We start from the raw sequence: 19,678 nt of genomic DNA, 5'->3' as shown, positions 1-19,678 counted from the left end.
AGGTGTCCACCCAAGATGTGTGAATGGGCCATGTCCAACACCTTCCGTCTATATGGACCCGGCACTACCAACTGCTCTACCAACTCCTCCCTTATTTTCGTGACCCGGTACAACAACTCCCCACTCATCAGAAAATGGGGAAATCTTGTGTCTGCCCCCGGCTCCTGTACCACCCTGTCAATAACTGTGACATTATTAAAGGCTTCCCTCAGAGTGGGGTCCCTATGTTGGGCAGTCCCAAAATTTTCACCGGTTACCTCTAACTCCAGAATGTCAGATGCAGGGGACACTTCCTCCTCATCCCCAACCAGAACACAAAAAGGAAAACTGTCTGGCTCCGGGTGTGGTGACACCCTTCCAGGGTTCATTGGTTCCCTACTCTTGCTAGGGAGCTCAGAACCTTTTCCCCACAAATCCCAAAACAAACAGAAATCCCGGCCAATAATTATAGGGTGCAACAAGTCCTGCACGATGCCGACTATGTGGGACTCAGTGCCACATGCCGTTTCAATGTCCACCCTGGCCATAGGGTAGTCCTTTGCATCACCATGTATGCACCGCACTCCGACCTTTTATTCCCGGGAGCAGGTGGAGAGGAAAAGTGGCCCTCACCAGGGTCACTAGGCTCCCCGAGTCTAACAGTGCCGTTACTGCTCGAACGTTCACCTTTACAGGACACGCTTGAGGTCCCTCGTTGGGCGGAGAGTTCACGCTGCAGGCTGGATACGCATAGTATGAACAACGGCGTCCCATGCTGCAGTCCATCTGCTCAGTGGTGTGGGAACAATGGGCAGCTATATGTCCTGGCCCGTGGCACCTCTAAGAAATAATATCACCCGTAGGGACCTTGGGCACCACCTCCCCCGCCCTTTGTGACCTTGGACGCGCCACCCCTTTTTGGGACTCAGCTCCCTTCTGGGACCCCAGTACGGCATGGGTGGTCTCCCAGAGGAGCCTTTCAAACCTTGGTATCTCTCAACTAGTCCGATCAGCTCGTCGGCATTCTGGGGATCACCCTGGGCAACCCAAGTCTGTATGGACCTCGGGAGGGAATGCACAAACCGATCCATCATTACTCGTTCCACCATCTGAGCAGGTGTACACGACTCTGGCTGCAGCCATTTCTGGACCAGGTGCAACAGGTCAAACATTTGAGAGCGAGGCGGTTTGTCCCGGTGATAGGCCCAGCAGTGAACTCGCTGTGCCCTGACAGTCAGTGTCACCCCCAAACGTGCGAGAATCTCAACTTTCAATTTGTGATACTCTTTGGCATCCTGCAAGGTCAAATCATAGTACGCCTTCTGGGGTTCTCCCATCAGGTATGGTGCCAGTACCTCTGCCCACTGCTCTGGCGGAAGTTTTTCCCTCTCAGCGACCCTCTCAAATACCGTCAGGAAGGCCTCAACATCATCCCCGGGAGTCATTTTCTGCAATGCGCATCTTACCGTCTTCCGGGCGTGAGTGTCACCAGCCAGACCTGGGGTTGGGGCGCTCGTCCTGCCCTGTATGGCGGTTGCCAGAAGCTGCATCTGCTGCCGTTGCTCCTGCTGGTTCTGTTGCATCTGTTGCCGTTGCTCCTGCTGGCTCTGTTGTATCTGCTGCATCAACAGCCTGTTGGTCTCTTGCTGCCGTTGCTCCTGCTGTGACTGCAACTGGACCAAGTGTTTCAGCAGGTCCTCCATTTTCCCCGGCAATGCTTGCTGGCTTACAACAGACTTGACCCAGGACATTCAATAGTAGACTTACGTCTTCCGCTGGGAACGCTGCCCGCACGTCTACCACCAATTGTAGGGATATCACTCACTCAGGTGCGACGGCTGACACTCAGGAGGCATGTTCCTTTAAAAGTTCACAGGGTTTATTACTTCATCATCCACATGACAAAATAACAGCAAACAAATAGCCTTTAGCTCAGGAAAAGAAAACAAAGTGTCCAGTCCATCAGGCTCAGTCCTGGAGCCTCGACACACTCAGAAGGGTTTTCACCTCCATACATATCTGCTGTGTTAAGCATTAGCCTGTCTTATATAAAGCTAACCACACCCAGTAACCCATCACATGATTAGCCATGTGGTCTGACATCACCACAGGTCCTGAAACACATATATATACAAGGTTATGTGCAAGAAAGAAATACTCCGGGCTACATTACAGCAACAAGGCACTTATGTGGCACATGCCTCCCGTCGACTACACACCCTTTAGCCATGCTACACACTTTAAAGACGTTTTCCACTACTATAACTTTTTTTTGCCATAAATCTTGCTATTATGTGCCACTCAAAACATCCACTGTGTTTATGTTAGCATTATTACCTTTTATCATGCTGTAGCAGCACATCCTCAGTGCTGGCTCCAGCTCTCATGGGGTTAATCGACAACTTCCTTTCTCCTGAGTTATTGTGCTCTAATACTACAAGTTCCATGATGCATTGCATTCGCCTGTAACTCTGCACCTGGCACACCCACTCCAAAACACACCCCAACCCCTCCCTCCTCTCCCCCTCTATCTTCAAAAAGATTTGTGATGTCATTTCTGTCCAACCTCCTCTTTTACATTTGTCCAACCCACACTCCATTACACACACAGAGATAGGTAGATAGATAGATAGATAGACAGACAGACAGATAGATAATAGATAGATAGATAGATAGATAGATAGATAGATAGATAGATAGATAGATAGATAGATAATAGATCGATAGACATTAGATAGATGATAGATAGATAGATAGATAGATAGATAGATAGATAGATAGATAGATAGATAGATAGATAGATAGATAATAGATCGATAGACATTAGATAGATGATAGATAGATAGATCGATAGATAGATAGATAGATAGATAGATAGATAGATAGATAGATAGATAGATAGATAGATAGATAGATAGATTGATAGACCATAGATAGATGATAGATGATAGATAGATCGATAGATAGACAATAGATAGATGATAGATAAGATAGTTTAACACCACAAACCAAAAGAAACCCTTAAAATATACCTTTTATTAAAATATTTTAAAATGTCAACGTTAGTGAGAATCAAAGAATTCACATATATCTACAAAACGTCAAATGACTAAGAATTATATTTATTAGGGAGGGAACGAAGACTATTTTTGCCCTAGAAGGTGCTAGATGATTCCCTACCTGACTGCGGAGGTTGGCACCCTAGTTATTGATGATATGGCGCCCCCGCTCAACGTCGGTATCCCTAGAGTCCCTATATCACCCTTAGATACCAAAAGAAAGGGACACACAAAAAACACACACACAAATCACCAAAAAAATACCCTTAGTGGGGAGGCAGTTAATGTCTCAAAGCGTATCAAGAACTTATCTCGTAGTACCCAAGATGCTGGGTGTGCTGTCACTATATGGTAGGGTCAGTGCCCACTTAGAGGTGTCAATTTAAATCCTCACCTCACAGTATTGAGCCTAGAAAACGTTTTCACAGATAGGCCCCAATCAGGGTCTCTATTGAGTCATTACAAGGCCGGTCTGGGACTAAAATTCAGCCCTGGCATTTAAAGTTACACAGGCCCACTTGTCACATGGTGACTGTATAATATCTTTGTACACTTGTAGGCAGGGCCGGTTTTATACGCCGGGTCTCGTCTTATAGGGCGGATGCATATGGTGGGTGGGGGGGAGTGGTCCCGATGACGAAGAGATGGGGCGTCTCACTGGGAAGGTGTAAGTGGAGTATACCCCATTACTGCATTGTGGCAAAGCAGTGATGCTCTCTGTGCTGGGGGGCGGCGTCAGCGTATCTCTGTGCAGCATCGGGGCTCCACCGGCATTTCCGCAAAGCCCCGAGGCACCGGCAGCTCCATTGCTGCGATGCGTTGGCCTCTGGGAAAATGGCCGCTGGGGGCGGTGTATGCTCAGATTTAGATCTCCCCCCGAGATCTCAGGAGACGAGATCTGAATCTGAGCATGCGCCTCCCCCAGCAGCCATTTTACCGGAGGCCACCGCATCGCAGCAATGGAGTTGCCGGTGCCTCCGGGCTTTGAGGAAATGCCGGTGGAGCCCCGATGCTGCACAGAGATACGCCGCCACCGCCCCCAGCACAGAGCCCCCACACTGCACAAAAAGAAGCCGCCGCCGCCCCCAACACAGAGACCCCACTGCGCATAGAGGAGCCGCCGATGCCGCCCCCACCAGCACAGAGAGCATCGCTACTACAATGAGGTAATGGGGGATACTCCACTTACACCTTCCCTGTGAGACGCACCCTCTCTTCGTCATCGGGACCACTCCACCCCACCATATGCACATTAGTTGTTGTGAATTCCGCTCTTGGGCTCCCTCCGGTGGTTGTAAGTGGCACTTTTGTGAGTTCTGCTCTTGGGCTTCCTCTTGTGGTTTCTAGTGGTATGGCTGCTCCTTGGAGTTAGCTGTCATCAGCTGCCTCCACTTATCGTCTCTTCTGCTCGGCTATTTAAGTCTGGCTCTATCTTCAGCCTGTGCCACTTGTAAATGGTTCCTGCTTGGATTCACATCTCTTTGGAGTTCCCTGTCATCCTGACCAGTTCAGCTAAGCTAAGTTTTTGCTTGCCCTTTTCTGTCCATAGATTGTGGACTTATCCATTCTGTGCTTTCTATGTTTGTCCAGCTTATCAGTGTGAATTAATTCTGTCTTGCTGGAAGCTCTGGGAGGCAGATTTGCCCTCCACACCTTTAGTCAGGTGTGGAGATTTTTTGTAAACTCTGCGTGGATTTTTGTAGTGTTTTATACTGACCGCACAGTATTCCATCCTGTCCTATCTATTTAGTTAGACTGGCCTCCTGTGCTCATCCTGGTTTCATTCTGTGTATGTCTTTTCCCTCTCCACTCACAGTCATTATTTGTGGGGGGCTAATCTATCCTTTGGGGATTTTCTCTGAGGCAAGATAGCTTTCCTGCTTCTATCTTTAGGGGTAGTTAGCTCTTAGGCTGTGACGAAATGCCTAGGGAGAGTTAGGAGCATTCCACGGCTACTTCTAGTGTTGTGTTGAGCTTAGGGACTGGGGTCAGTACAGTTACCACTTCCTTCAGAGCTCGTTCCATGTTGCTCCTAGACCACCGTATCATAACAATTAGTCACCCGCCCTATAAGACGACACACAGCGTATATGAAGACCCCTGACTTTTAAGAAGATTTTATATTTTAACTAGAAAAGTTGGGGGGTCGTCTTATACGCCGGAAAATATGGTATATGCTCACCCCGACAAATATATAAATCTGCATTAGATCCTTCAAAAATCAAAGGACTGCTTAGGTGCAAAAAGCACATCAGTGTGAACACCTCATCTCAAGGTATGAACAAAATATTCAAAATATTCCAAAAATAGATGGACCAAAAATTAATCCAGGCCAAAGGCCAAGGTAAGTATGGTGGACCTATCCAAATCCGTATTGTTCAAATAAAGCTTGTAAAATTGAATAATTCATTAAGGACTTTGGGGCTCTGTGATTCCAGCCAGAAGGTCCAGAGCGCTTCACGTTGTAATATTTTCTGGTCCCAGTCACGCTGTCTAACTGCAGGTTCCATTTTCTCAACTACCCGGAAAGAAATGTTGCTGACATCACCCCCATGCCTAGAGTTCACGTGGCGAGCAAGCGGAGTGTCCCTACCGTGTCTAATATCATCCAGATGTTCACTAATTCGAACACGTAGCTCACGTTTGGTTTTACCCACATAATCCAAAGGGCATGTACATAGATATACCACCTTTCATAGTATATACTCTTATCGTGTAGGAAATGGAGGATGTTTTAGGCTAATTTCACATTTGCGTTTAAATCTGCAGCGTATAAAACGCATCCGCAAGTGGTTGAAAAAACGCATGTAAACGTGCACAAACTCAGCGTTTTTTAGACGCATGCGGTAGCGCATGCGGTTAAAAAAACGCCGCGTTTGTACGCGTTTACATGCGTTTTTTTCCTGCGTTTGCGTTATTATATCCGCATGCGTTTTGTATTCCTATATTTATCATTAGGGACGCATGCGTTTTTGTTTGTTCGCGTTTTGCCGCGTTTGACGACGCAGTGTCTACACATGTTTTTTCTTGTGGAACGCATGCGTTCACGAACGCAAGTGCTTGTGAACGCATGTGTTCATATAGACAGCAATGCATTTTTTTGCCGCAAACCTTGCGCAATCGACCGCATGCGTTTCCAGGCGGCAAATTGACGCCTCTAAAAATTACTACATGTTGCATTTCCGCGCCAAGCCGCAAACGACGAAACGACGCATGCGTCGTCAAACGCGACAAAACGCGAGAAAACAAAAACACATGCGTTTTTAATGTTAAATATGGGAATACAAAACGCATGCGGATCTATGCGGTACAAACGCTGCAGACACAACCGCAAATGTGAAACCAGCCTTAGATGGACATATGTATTTGCAGAAACTACAGTTCCCGCACCTAAAGGTTCCAACTGATCTATTTTGCAACCAAGTCCCTTCTCTCTTGAGGCGTTGGAGGTGACTATGTACCACACAGTCCCTTAACGATTTTCCTCTTCTGTATGTAACAGATGGTTTGGGGGAGATATGATTAAAATTGCCCAGTGTTTTTCTAGGGCCTCCATTACTTTCTTAGATTGATCATCAACTGTGCCTATCAGCCTTGTCTGACTATTGGAATCTTGTTTTTCCTTTGGGACCAGTAGGGAGGATCTACTAGTGAGCTTAGCATGATTATACGCTGACTCAATAGTGTTCATCGGATATCCCCTATCCCCGAAGCGTCTCTTCAGATCCTTTGCCTCAATTTTAAAGTCTCCCCAATCCAAACAGTTCCTCCTGACCCCTGGGGATCCCTCTCTTCAGCGGGGGAGGGTGATAGATAGATGATAGGTATGAGATAGATAGATAGATAGATAGATAGATAGATAGATAGATAGATAGATAGATAGATAGATAGAAAGAAAAAGGTTCACATCTATTTGAACCAAAACATTGCTGAGATGGGCTAATAAAAGTAGCTCCTGCTTTTTCACTATGAACACAACACATTACCCGGATGATGGGACTACTACTGTCCCATCATTGGCTAATGTGTCACTCACTGTCACTGTAGCAGGCATAGCCGGATGGGACTTGTAGTCCCATTGGACGATGCCTGCACACACACACACACACCAATGTCCCCCTGCACAGTCCCACAGACCCCAGCACCGCCCGCCCTTAGACACCAGCACCACCCGCCCACAGACACCAGCATCGATTGCCCGCAGATTCCAGCCCCGCCCACAGACACCAGCATCGATCGCCCGCAAATTCCAGCACCGCCCGCAGACATCAGCATCGCCCGCAGACACCAGCACCGCCCGCAGACACCATCATCGCCTGCCCGCAGACACCAGCACCGCCCTCCCGCAGATCCCAGCATCGATCGCCCGCAGACACCAGCACCGCCCGCAGATCCCAGCATTGATTGCCCACAGATCCCAGCACCGCCCGCAGACCCCAGCACCGCCCGCCCACAAATTCCAGCACCGCCCGCCCGAAGACCCCAGTACCACCCGCCCGCAGATCCCAGCACCATCCGCCAGCAGATCCCAGCACCGCCCACCCACAGACCCCAGCACCGCCCGCCTGCAGATCCCAGCACGCCCGCCCGTAGAGCCCAGCACCGCCCACCCGGAGATCCCAGCACCGCCCACCAGCAGACCCCAGCACCGCCCGCAGGCACCAGCACCGCCTGCCCGCAGACAACAGGACCGCCCGCAGATCCCAGCACTGTCTGCCCGCAGACCCCAGCACCGCCCGCCCACAGATCCAAGCACCGCCCACAGCCCAGTCACTCTTGTGAAGTAATCCAGAAGCTGTATAGCAATCCAAAGTCAGAACAGAGACAGAGAAGAGGGAGTGTATTGAGGCCTCGGCCAGGAAGCCCAGAAGAACATTAGAGATTTTTCAGCTGTGAAGGTAATGGAACTGGAAAAGGAAAGGAAACAAAAAGAAGAGAAAGTGCACCACGTGGTAGTTCAGAAGCGTCAGAAATAAGGAAGCGTAGAAAAAAGGAAGCTGAGTAGCTGTCTTATTGGCACAGAGACTGTCCTACGGAGAGAAGGACGCAATATCGCGGGTTGGAGTTTAAAACTCTTGCTTACTGGACTTTAGTGAAGTTATTTGGGGAAGACTGAAGCTCCAAAGGAAGTGTGCTGGGCTGTGCTAAGAGTTGAGAGAAGAAATGAGAGAGACAGAGTGATTTCAGCAAGGTAGGAAACATGTGTGATGTTGTGTCCTACTAAAGAAATGTCCAAAGTTATTCTACAGTAAAAAGAAGTTACATTTTGAACTGCGGTCTCCCTCACATAACTCCTTAACATCTGGTCCTGGCCGACCGAATACATACGCCATGCGGTCTGAAGCGGCGTATCTCCAAAATACCCAAAGTGCACACACCCAGCTAGGACCCTCATGTTCATTCTATGTGCCAGAGCGTGAATGATGAGTACCTCGCTCACGGCTACCACTGCACACCATGTTGCACTTGGTGTAGTTGGCAGGATCAAGTCTTGCAAAGGAATGCGAGGAAGGCTCGAAATACATCGAAAATGGCAACTATGGTGCACTTTAAGATGGCTCAGAGAGTGGACCCTAAGATGGCTATTGGTGGCGCAGCACGAAAAGAAGAACCCGCACATAGAGAACACCAGAGGGTGTGAAGAATCGCCTCAAGAAAGGAGTGTCCTGCTGAGAATAACAGAAAAAGGAAAAGGCCTGCCCACCGAGATGTGATGAGAGAAAACGGGAGGAGACGCTAGTGAATTGGCATGACGCATCAGGGAAAGTTGTATATAGTTCTTAATAAGTTATCCTTCAGTAAAAAAGAAGACGTTCATTTTTGAATTGTGGTCTCCATAACTTAACTCTGTAACATCTGGTCCTGGTGGCCGAATGCAATGGCACAATGAGGTGGCAAAATAACTCAAGGCCACACACCAAGCCAGGACCACCATCTTTACGTAGGGTGCTGGGGTGTGGAACATGAATACCTCACCCACGGCTGCCGCATCGTGCCACGTTACAGCCTTGTAAGCCGCCCCCTACCTACATTCGTGACTCTTCTTTTAGTTAGCCAGTCTGCCATGGCATCATATGTGCGTCATGCCGCAACAAAGACTTAACGCCAGGAAGACTAATCAAAACAAAAGCCTTGGATGCCATCAGGTAAGAGGCGGTTCTCAGGTCCACAGATTAAAAGGGTTGTCCGGCCTAAATTGATAAGTCAACCCCTTTAAATGATTTGGCTGCTGGACCAAGTCCTGTGAATTGATTCACAGCATCTACAACTATAACGTCCAAAAATGATATGTTTCGTTTTTCACATGAATTAAATTTTATTACATATTCATAACTTAAAAGGAAAAACACATTAGTCATCCACCCGACTGTATTAACATAAAAAATTAGTTTGATGGGTTATTTAATTTGAAACGTGAACAGTAAAAAAAAATGGAAAAGAAAAACAATTCTAGAAATTGTTTTTATCTGCATTATTCAGTCATTTATATGTACATGTGTAATACAAAAGCTCATACAATGTCAGAAAAATAATAATTGAAAAAAAAAAAAAAAAAAGCATGGCTGCTTTCAGACCTGGTCATTAACAGATTAATTTAGTAAGTTCGTAGGGGAAAAAGGTAAAAAAAAAAAATAAAGTGGAAATAAAATGCAAAATAAAAAATGAACATCGTGTCACCTGTTTAAAACATTAGATTTGTGACTCGGCACAGAAAACATATTAAGATTCCAGCAGGGCTGCGGGAGAACACCAGATTATCTGCCCGTTGTGATGTATTTGATTGGGGAAGGAGAAAGCTACATGCAATTTGTCTTACTTAATGGCTGTACAGGCAGCAGAGCAGATTTGCTTTTTTTTCCCTCTTATTCTTTTTGTTAAAGCTTTACGTTTGCTAACAATGCAAAATAATAAAACACACAACCTGATAAATGAACTCAATTTACATTTTCTTCTATCAGTACACCAAGGAGAATGCAGAAAACAAGCCAGAGGAATAGTAAATCATTAAGTATTACAATCATATATTACTTTTTTTCTCAAATTTACCAGGTCACGTGTATCACCCATGACATTTTCTTATTAAGATCTAATGAACCAAATCTGAAAATGGGTTATAAGGCCTGGTGAGGCTCGAGAGCAATATTCATCTATTCTAGAGGCGGATATCAGCGCGGTCCTGTGATAGGACAAGTCCATTCGTAACATTTCTTCCTCCTAAATCTTCCCCCATCACCTGTGAGTGATATTACTGAGAAGTGGAAAGAACTCGGCGATGAAGTATTGACCTTGTAGCGGCACAGAGCGGGGGAGGAGCAGAGGGGAGAAAAGTCACCAATGTTCTGCTGACCCCGTAACTGCGGAGTCCAGACCTCTTCTGGTGTTAACATCATCACAAACACTGCGCCAGGTGTTGGCCTATTAGTTCCAGTGAAGGGAAATCGTGATGCTTCAGTACAAGACATTTTAAACAATTCTAGTTTCTAACTTTGTGGGAACAGTTTGGAGAAGGCCCTTTTCTGTTCCCCATGGCTGTGCCCAGTGCAAAGGGTCCATACAGACAAGGTTGGAGGAGTTTGGTGGAAAAACATGACCGGCTACATGAGCCTGGACTCCAATCCCATCCACCACCTTTGGGATGAGTTAGAATGGAGATTGCGAGCCCGGCCTCTCCACAACGTCAGTGTCCGACCTCACAAATGCTCTTCTGGATGAAGGGGCAAAAAGTCCTAAAGACATCTCCAAAATTTTGCAGAAATTCTTCCCGGGGATGAGGAAGCTGTTATAGCCTGATGAGAATAAAACATTTATAATGGATGAGGAGTCCTAAAAGTTAAGGTAAACCAGTGTGCAGAATTACAGCAGCTGGCCATACACGAGAGGTGTATGTAGCATTTAGGCAAGTCCTTTGGTCTTAGCCATGCAAGGAGGAACTCATCTTTAGGTTTGACACTATACCTGAAGACAAAAATGAAACATCAAATGTTGCAGCTTTTACTACAATTGCGTGTCCATCCCATTAGTTACCCAATATCAGCCAATCATGTCCCGGCAGGATTCCGTAAGCGTGATGTCACCAGCCCCCGCTTATCTCCTGATGCGGAAGTTGGTGGAGCAGCACTGGCCCTTTAACTTCACATGCAGCCTCTGTACATGGTTGGTATTCACCTAGGTGCTGTCATAATTTAGTGATGCTGCAGAAGCAATGAGGGTTAAAGTAGAACAGGCAAAAATTGGTGGCTGGGGGGTAATTAATTATTTCATGTTTGGGGTAACATATCATGAGTGCTAGTAACTTTTTTGCCTGACCCGATGCTCTGGCAAAATGTACCACCTGATGAAGATAGTGTTATGCTATCGAAACGCGTTGTGGAGATCGAAGGGTTAATAAAGGTTTGTTAACCAGATTGCTGCCCCTACATTTATCCCTTATCTCAGCCCTCCACAGACCACTACAACCTTTTTCCTCCAAAGCTTACAGGGAAGACATAATCTATTTGTTCACTGGGTTCCCCACAGGATGATCACTGATAGCAGTAATCTAAGGCCATGTGCACACGTTCAGGTTTTTTCGCACTTTTTTTTGCGCTAAAAATGCTATAAAAACTCATTAAAAACTCATACATTATGCATTATGCATTTTTTACGCGGTAAAAAAATGAGCATGTTCATTATTTTTGCGGATTTTCTGCGTTTTCCCCACAATTCTATGCATTTGGGAAAAAACGCACAAAAAACGCGTCAAAAACGCATCAAAAACGCATCAAAAAACGCATGCGGATTTCTGGCAGAAATGTCCGGTTTTTGTCAGGAAAATTTCTGCAAGAAATCCTGACGTGTGCACATACCCTAAGAGTATACAATGGGGAAAAAAAGTATTTAGTCAGCCAACAATTGTGCAAGTTCTCCCACTTAAAAAGATGAGAGAGGCCTGTAATTGACATCATAGGGAGACCACAACTAGCAAGCTATGTGCACACGTTCAGGTTTTTTCGCGTTTTTTGCGGTAAAAACGATATAAAAACTCATTAAAAACGCATAAATTATGCATCCTATCATTTAGAATGCATTCTACGTGTTTTGTGCACATGATGAGTTTTTTTTCCGCAAAAAAAAAATGCATCGCGGTAAAAAAAGCAGCATGTTCATTAATTTTGCGGATTTTATGCGTTTTTCCCTCTATTCTATGCATTTGGGAAAAAACGCACCAAAACGCGTGAAAAACGCAGTAAAATCGCGGTAAAAACGCATGCAGATTTCTGGCAGAAATGTCCGGTTTTTGTCAGGAAAATTTCTGCAAGAAATCCTGACGTGTGCACATACCCTGAGAGTCAAAATGAGAAAACTAATCCAGAAAATCACCTTGTCTGATTTGGTAAGATTTATTTTGCAAATTACGGTATGTTGTAAAATAAGTATTTGATTATTAACAAAAGTTCATATCAATATTTTGTTATTTATCCTTTGTTGGCAATGACAGAGGTCAAACATTTTCTGTAAGTCTTCACAAGGTAGGCACACACTGTTGGTGGTATGTTGGCCCATTCCTTCATGTGATGTTTTGGGCCTGTCGCTGGCCAACACAGACTTTCAACTCCCTCCAAAGGTTTTCTATGGGGTTGAGATCTGGAGACTGGCTAGGCCACTCCAGGACCTTCACAATTTTGGCCATGTATACTTTAGTATAATTCAGCAGTTTGGAGGGAAATAGAGATGGGCAGTCCAGCTCCCTCCCAAATGAAAGAAAGAGTGTATGGTATACTGGTCACTTATTAATAAACGGGGACCCTACAGAGTTCTTTTATTACCTTGCTCATGAAGTGGATTCCCTGGTCTGTCAGAATCTCCTTCGGCAGACCCGTCCTAGCAAAAATATAGACAAGTTACTCTTAGACAAAAGAGTTCTTTAGGGGTGCTATTTCAGGGCACTGGGTCGCATAGTCCATGACCCCTAGGATATATTGGTCCCTCATGCAGACTTAACTAAAGGACCTACTAGGTCCATGGCAATTCCCTCAAACGGGATCTCCATTACCGGTAACGGAAAGTGCGAAGAGGGAGCAGTTATCTGGCAGGTGGGGCAGGACTTACAATAATTCAGGATCTCCCGATAACATCCCGGCCAATAGAACCTCTGCAATATTCTCTCCTGCGTTTTCTCCACCCCCAGATGTCCCCCCAAAACATGTAAATGGGCCATGTCTAAACCCTTCGCCGGTATGGCCCTGGATCCAACAGCTGCTTGACTATTTCACCTCCCCCTAGTGTAGTCACTCTACACAACAATTCGCTATTGACTGCAAAGTGTAGGTACCTGGTGTCAGCAACCGGCTCTTGAGCAACCGCACACATTTTCAAAGGCCAATTTTAGGGTTAAATCCCACATTTGAGCAGTCCCCAAATATTCCCCAGAAACCCCCAGCTCAGGAACCTCGGCTTCACTGGTCACCGTTTCTTCCTCATCACCAGCTAGGACACACAATGAGAACTCCTCTACCTCCAACGGGGATTCATCAGGGTTGCGCTGGCTCCTAAGTCACTGGGCAACCCTGCCTTTCCCCACAAGTCCCAAAGCAGGCTGAAATACCGCCCGATTATCACGGGGTGTAGTAAGTCTCTGACTACCCCAACCTCATGGGACTCTGTACCCCAACTTGTTTTAATTAATACTCTGGCAACAGGGTAGTCTTTGGCATCCCCGTGGAAACAGCGTAAGCCCACATTTCCCTGGGATCAACTGGTGGGGAAGTGTGGCCCTTATCATGGTCATCAAACTCCCAGAATCTAAGAGGCGTGATACCAGTATTCCATTTATTGTCACAGGGCATCACTGTAGCCCCTCTCTGGGCTGATAGTTCACACTGCAGGCTGGGTAGGCACAATACGAGTAACGCCTGCCTAAGCTACAATTCATCTGCTTGGCAGACATAGGACAACGGGCCGCTATGTGTCCAGGACCATGACACCGCCAAAAGATCGTCTTTACCTGCAGCCTTTGGTAGCCCCTCAGTGGCTCCTCAGGACCTCGGACTCCCCCCAGTGGTGGCTCTGTAACCCCTCTTTTGGGACTCGGGTATCCCAGTATGGAGATGTATCACCCCCTGGCTTCCTCTGGGACCTCTTGACCACCTGATACCTTTCTACGAGGCCCACCAGGTCATCCGCATTCCGGGGATCTCCCTGAGCAACCCATGTCTGGCCTGGGGAGAGAGTGAATAAATCTGCCCATGACTACCCGCTCGACCATCCGGGCTGAAGTGGAGGACTCCGGCTGCAACCATTTCTGGACCAAATGCAACAAGTCAAACATTTGTGAGACGGGAAATTTGTCACCACAATACGCCCAGTGATGAACCCTTTGGGCTCTGACAGACATAGTGACTCCTGAGAATGCCAATATCTCCGTTTTCAAGTTGGCATATTCCTGGGCATCCTGTAAGGCCAAGTCAAAATAGGCTTTCTGGGGTTCACCTGTCAGATAGGGGGCCAGCACCTCCACCCACTGCTACGGGGGCAGACTCTCCCGCTCTGCCACCCGTTCAAACACAGTAAAAAATGCCTCTATATCATCTCCTGGGGTCATGTTTAGCTCATCTTACCGCTTTCCAGACGCACGAGTCATCACCTTGATGTGGGGGAGGGACAGTTTGGCTGCGTGTCCACATTCAGGATGGCCGGCGGTATCGTCGGAGCGGCTTAGCCGCTCTGCGGTAAGCCCCGCCCCCTTTCTGGGACGCGATGATGCCGGATGTGTTCACAGCACACATCCGGGATCATCGCTCCCCACCATAGGGCCCTGTGCTATATCTTGCGGCGACGGAGAGTCGCCGCAAGATATACGGACATGCTGCGATCTGAAAAGACGCGCAGCATGTCCGGAGTCGCAGGGCCGCCGCGTGCGTGTTACCACGCATAGTGGAGACGGGATTTCATTAAATCCCCTCCACTATGCTGTAACATCTGGACGCTGCGTGTCTGACGCTGCGTCCCTATGCAGCGTCAAACACGCAGCGTTTACTGCACGTGGACACATACACTTTCTCTGCTGCGGACATCTCCCATCAGGAGTTCCATCTGCCTTTGCTGTTGTTGCAGCTGTTGTATTAGGAGTTTATTAGTCTCCTGCTATACCTGGTGCTGTTGCTGCTGGCTCAGGATAAGGTGCTTGATTAGCTCCTCCATTTTGTCCGACCGCTGTTCTATCTCCATAGCCGCCTTAGCCCAGGACATATTGTTTATCCACCGCTGCTACTCGTGTTCCTGGAACGTTTGCCCACATCCGAAACACTATTTGTGGAAGGTCGGCTCACTTAGTTGCTCCTTGAGGTAGACGCAGACACGGGTAAGGTTAAAGTCTCTTGGTGGTTTATTGTGTCATAAACCCAAAATGGTAACAGAAAAACAACATTTCTGGCTCAAAAGAAAATAAATAGTTCATACACAGTCCTGCCAGTTCTTCTGGGACAACACATATAGCAGCTCTACAGGAGGGTCAGCCTGGAGACTTCATTGCCTCTATGCAACACAGACAGATAAGAAAAAACTGGCTGGACATTGATTTCCCCAGCCACACCCTTGAGGAGGAGATATGGTGAGTAGGCGTCCAGCCCATCTCTTACCTGCTCACCTAAAAACCCACCCATAACATGACCTCTTAACTCCTTCAGCACATATCATGCTGAAAAGAAACTTATGGGTTTCTAGATCACGGAGGAAAGCAATCTCCCCTCACATACAGTGCCAGTGACCTTGTCACAGGGGTTTATTCACATTAATATTATTTTTTCCTGAGGGATGTTGGAAAAAAATGTAATCCTTTAAACATCAATGCACTATTTAGTCGTCTTGCAGGACTATATGACGGCATTATCTGTGCACAATGCAAAATACTAGTGTGATTAAAGGGTTATTCCCATAATAGGGAGTTATCCTTACTGATCACTGTGGATGGGATGACTGGGGCCCCAGCGGTCCCGAGTATGTAGAGCCCCATCCTGAAAGGAGCGGAGGTGCAACTTTGTCTTTACAACAAGAAAAGTGATCCCCTATTTCCGGAACTCCCACTGATGGTTCCAGGATCATTAGGGGTCCCAGCAGTCAGACCACCAGTGATATTTTAGAAATAACCCTTTGAAGTAGTTATGCAACCCTTAACAATTGTTGTTTACCCATAGGATAAGCCATCGATATCAGTTTTGTGGGGGCCCGACTATCGGAGACCCCATAGCCTGAAGCTTATGTAAACATTGAGGATGCTGTTTATTTTTAAGGACGTATTCCCATCTCGTATATATATTTATGGTATATCCTACATTTACAGCATGTGCAGGTCTCAACAACCTGGAGAACGACGCCCGGACACACGCCAGCGGACAGGAAGTTTTTTTTTTTCAGCAAACCCTTTAATGCACCATATGGCTTTGTGGCACTACATAGCACCACTATTACACTGTATGGTGGCATTATTACATACTTTGCAGCAGTAGTACTTTTGTTAAAGGGAGTCCGTCACCCCCGAAATACAGGGTTGTAGGGGGCTAAGCCCCTATAAGAACCACACTAACACTGTACCTTCTCTCCAAATCACACCTCACCACTTGTGCACTTGACCCTATCCCATCCCATCTCACCTCCTCCCCAAGCTCACCGCCACATTAATCCCATCCCTAATCCATCTCTTCAACCTTTCACTAACGTCTGGTACCTTCCCCTCTGCCTTCAAACATGCCACAATCACACCTATCCTCAAAAACCCATCCCTTGACCCAGGCGCTATGTCCAGCTATCGCCCCATATCTTTGCTTCCATTTGCTTCCAAACTCCTTGAGCAGCACGTTCATGCTGAACTTTCCTCTCACTTTGCATCTAAGGGTACCGTCACACTAAGTGACGCTGCAGCGATACCGACAACGATGTCGATCGCTGCAGCGTCGCTGTTTGGTCGCTGGAGAGCTGTCACACAGACAGCTTGCCCTATCTTGGATCTCCTCATACCTTGCCAACCGCACATTTAGCGTTTCCTACTCCCATACTACCTTTTCATCTCACCCCATCTCTGTTGGAGTCAGCCAAGGCTCTGTCCTAGGGCCCTTACTCTTCTCAATCTATACACTCGGCCTGGGACAACTCATAAGGTCCTATGGCTTCCAGTACCATCTATATGCCGATGACACTCAGATCTACCGCTGTGGCCCAGATGTCTCCTCTCTGCTCTCCAGAATCCCAGAGTGTCTATCAGCCATATCCTCCTTCTTCTCCTCTCGCTTCCTCAAGCTCAATGTGGACAAATCTGAACTCATTATCTTTCCTCCATCTCGCATATCTTCCTTACCTGATCTATCTATCAAAATAAATGAAATCACACTTTCCCCTGTCCCCAAAATCCGCTGCCTCGGAGTAACCCTTGACTCTGCCCTGTCCTTCAAACCCAACATCAAAGCTAGAAAAAGAAAAGCGACTAGAAAAGTCGCAGCCAGCTCACCAACCAGACCATCAAACGCGGAGCGCGGAAGCCCGTCCTGATCAAGACGTCCAGCAGCAGCACTTCAAACAATGTAGACACTCCAGCTCCAGCAAGATGGGTTAAAAGTTGCAAATTTTATTAATCCAAAGTGGCAATAAAAACAGGAAAATTCCTTACAAAAAGTGGACCAAACAGGTGATGGTACGAGTACGGCTACGCGTTTTGACCTATAGCGGTCTCACTCATGCCTATGCAATTCCAGGAATGAGCGCGATATAAAGCCCATACAGGCCTAAACCCCGCCCCCATGTCACATGACAGGTCCGTAAGGTCCTAGAGCTGCATATATATGAACATATTAACAACATCCAAGCTCTTGCCACCTCCTGTTGCCTTAGTTCAAAAATATTTCCAGAATCTGTCCTTTCCTCAACCCACACTCTACCAAAATGCTTGTGCATGCCCTAATCTTCTCCCGCCTCGACTACTGCAACATCCTCCTCTGTGGCCTACCTTCTAACACTCTCGCACCCCTCCAGTCCATCCTTAACTCTGCTGGCCGACTAATTAATCTCTCTCCTCGCTACTCCTTCGCTTCTCTCTGCAAATCCCTTCACTGGCTCCCAATTTCCCAGCGTATCCAGTTTAAATTACTAATACTGACCTACAAAGCCATCCATAACCTTTCTCCTCCGTATATTTCCACACTAATCTCTCAATATCTTCCCTCACGTAATCTCCGGTCCTCCCAAGTCCTCCTCCTCTCCTCCACGCTTATTCGCTCCTCACTCAGTCGCCTCCAAGACTTCTCCCGAATATCCCCCATCCCCTGGAATTCTCTGCCCCAACACGTCCGGTTATCCACTACATTTGGATCCTTCAAAAGAAACCTGAAAACCCACCTCTTCAAAGAAGCTTACAGCCTGTAAAGACCACACGGCCACCTCAACACCATTGGAGCTACTGCAACCCTCGACCTACTGTCTCCTTCCCCATAATCCTGTAGAATGTAAGCCCGCAAGGGCAGGGTCCTCGCCCCTCTGTACCAGTCTGTCATTGTTAGTTTTGTTTACTGTAAGTGATATTTGTAATTTGTATGTAACCCCTTCTCATGTACAGTCATGGCCAAAAATATTGAGAATGAGACAAATATTAATTTTTCCAAAGTCTACTGCTTCATTTTTTCTAATGGCAATTTGCATATACTCCTAAATGTCAGAGTGTTCAGCTTAATAGCAATTACTGTACTTGCAAAGTCAATATTTGCCCAGAAAATGAACTTAAACCCCCAAAACACATTTCAACATCATTGCAGTCCTGCCTTAAAAGGAGCAGCTAACATCGTTTTAGTGATTGATCCATTAACACAGGTGTGGGTGTTGATGAGGACAGGGCTGGCGATCAATCAGTCATGATTAAGTAAGAATGACATCACTGGACACTTTAAAAGGAGGCTGGTGCTTGGTATCATTGTTTCTCTTCAGTTAACCATGGTTATCTCTAAAGAAACACGTGCAGCCATCATTGCACTGCACAAAAATGGCCTAACAGGGAAAAGTATCGCAGCTACAAAGATTGCACCTTACTCAACAATCTATCGCATCATCAAGAACTTCAAGGAGAGAGCTTCCATTGTTGTCAAAATGGCTCCAGGGCGCCCAAGAAAGACCAGCAAGTGCCAGGACTGTATCTTAAAAATGTTTCAGCTGCGGGATCGGACTACCAGCAGTGCCGAGCTTGCTCAAGAATGGCAGCAGGCTGGTGTGAGTGCTTCTGCATGCACTGTGAGGTGGAGACTCTTTGAGCAAGGCCTGGTTTCAAGGAGGGCAGCAAAGAAGCCACTTCTCTCCAGAAAAAACATCAGGGACCGACTGATATTCTGCAAAAGGTACAGGGAGTGGACTGCTGAGGACTGGGGCAAAGTCATTTTCTCTGATGAATCCCCTTTTCGATTGTTTGGGACATCTGGAAAACAGCTTATTCGGAGAAGAAGAGGTGAGCGCTACCACCAGTCTTGTCTCATGCCAACTGTAAAGCATCCTGAAACCATTCATGTGTGGGGTTGCTTCTCAGCCAAGGGAATCGGCTCACTCACAGTCTTGCCTAAAAACACAGCCATGAATAAAGAATGGTACCAGAATGTCTTCCAAGAGCAACTTCTCCCAACCGTCCAAGAGCA

Source organism: Ranitomeya imitator, chromosome 6 (genome assembly GCF_032444005.1).
Source record: "Ranitomeya imitator isolate aRanImi1 chromosome 6, aRanImi1.pri, whole genome shotgun sequence".
Lineage (NCBI taxonomy): Eukaryota > Metazoa > Chordata > Amphibia > Anura > Dendrobatidae > Ranitomeya > Ranitomeya imitator.
The sequence above is the reverse complement of the archived record's forward strand: the minus strand, read 5'-3'. Positions refer to the sequence as shown.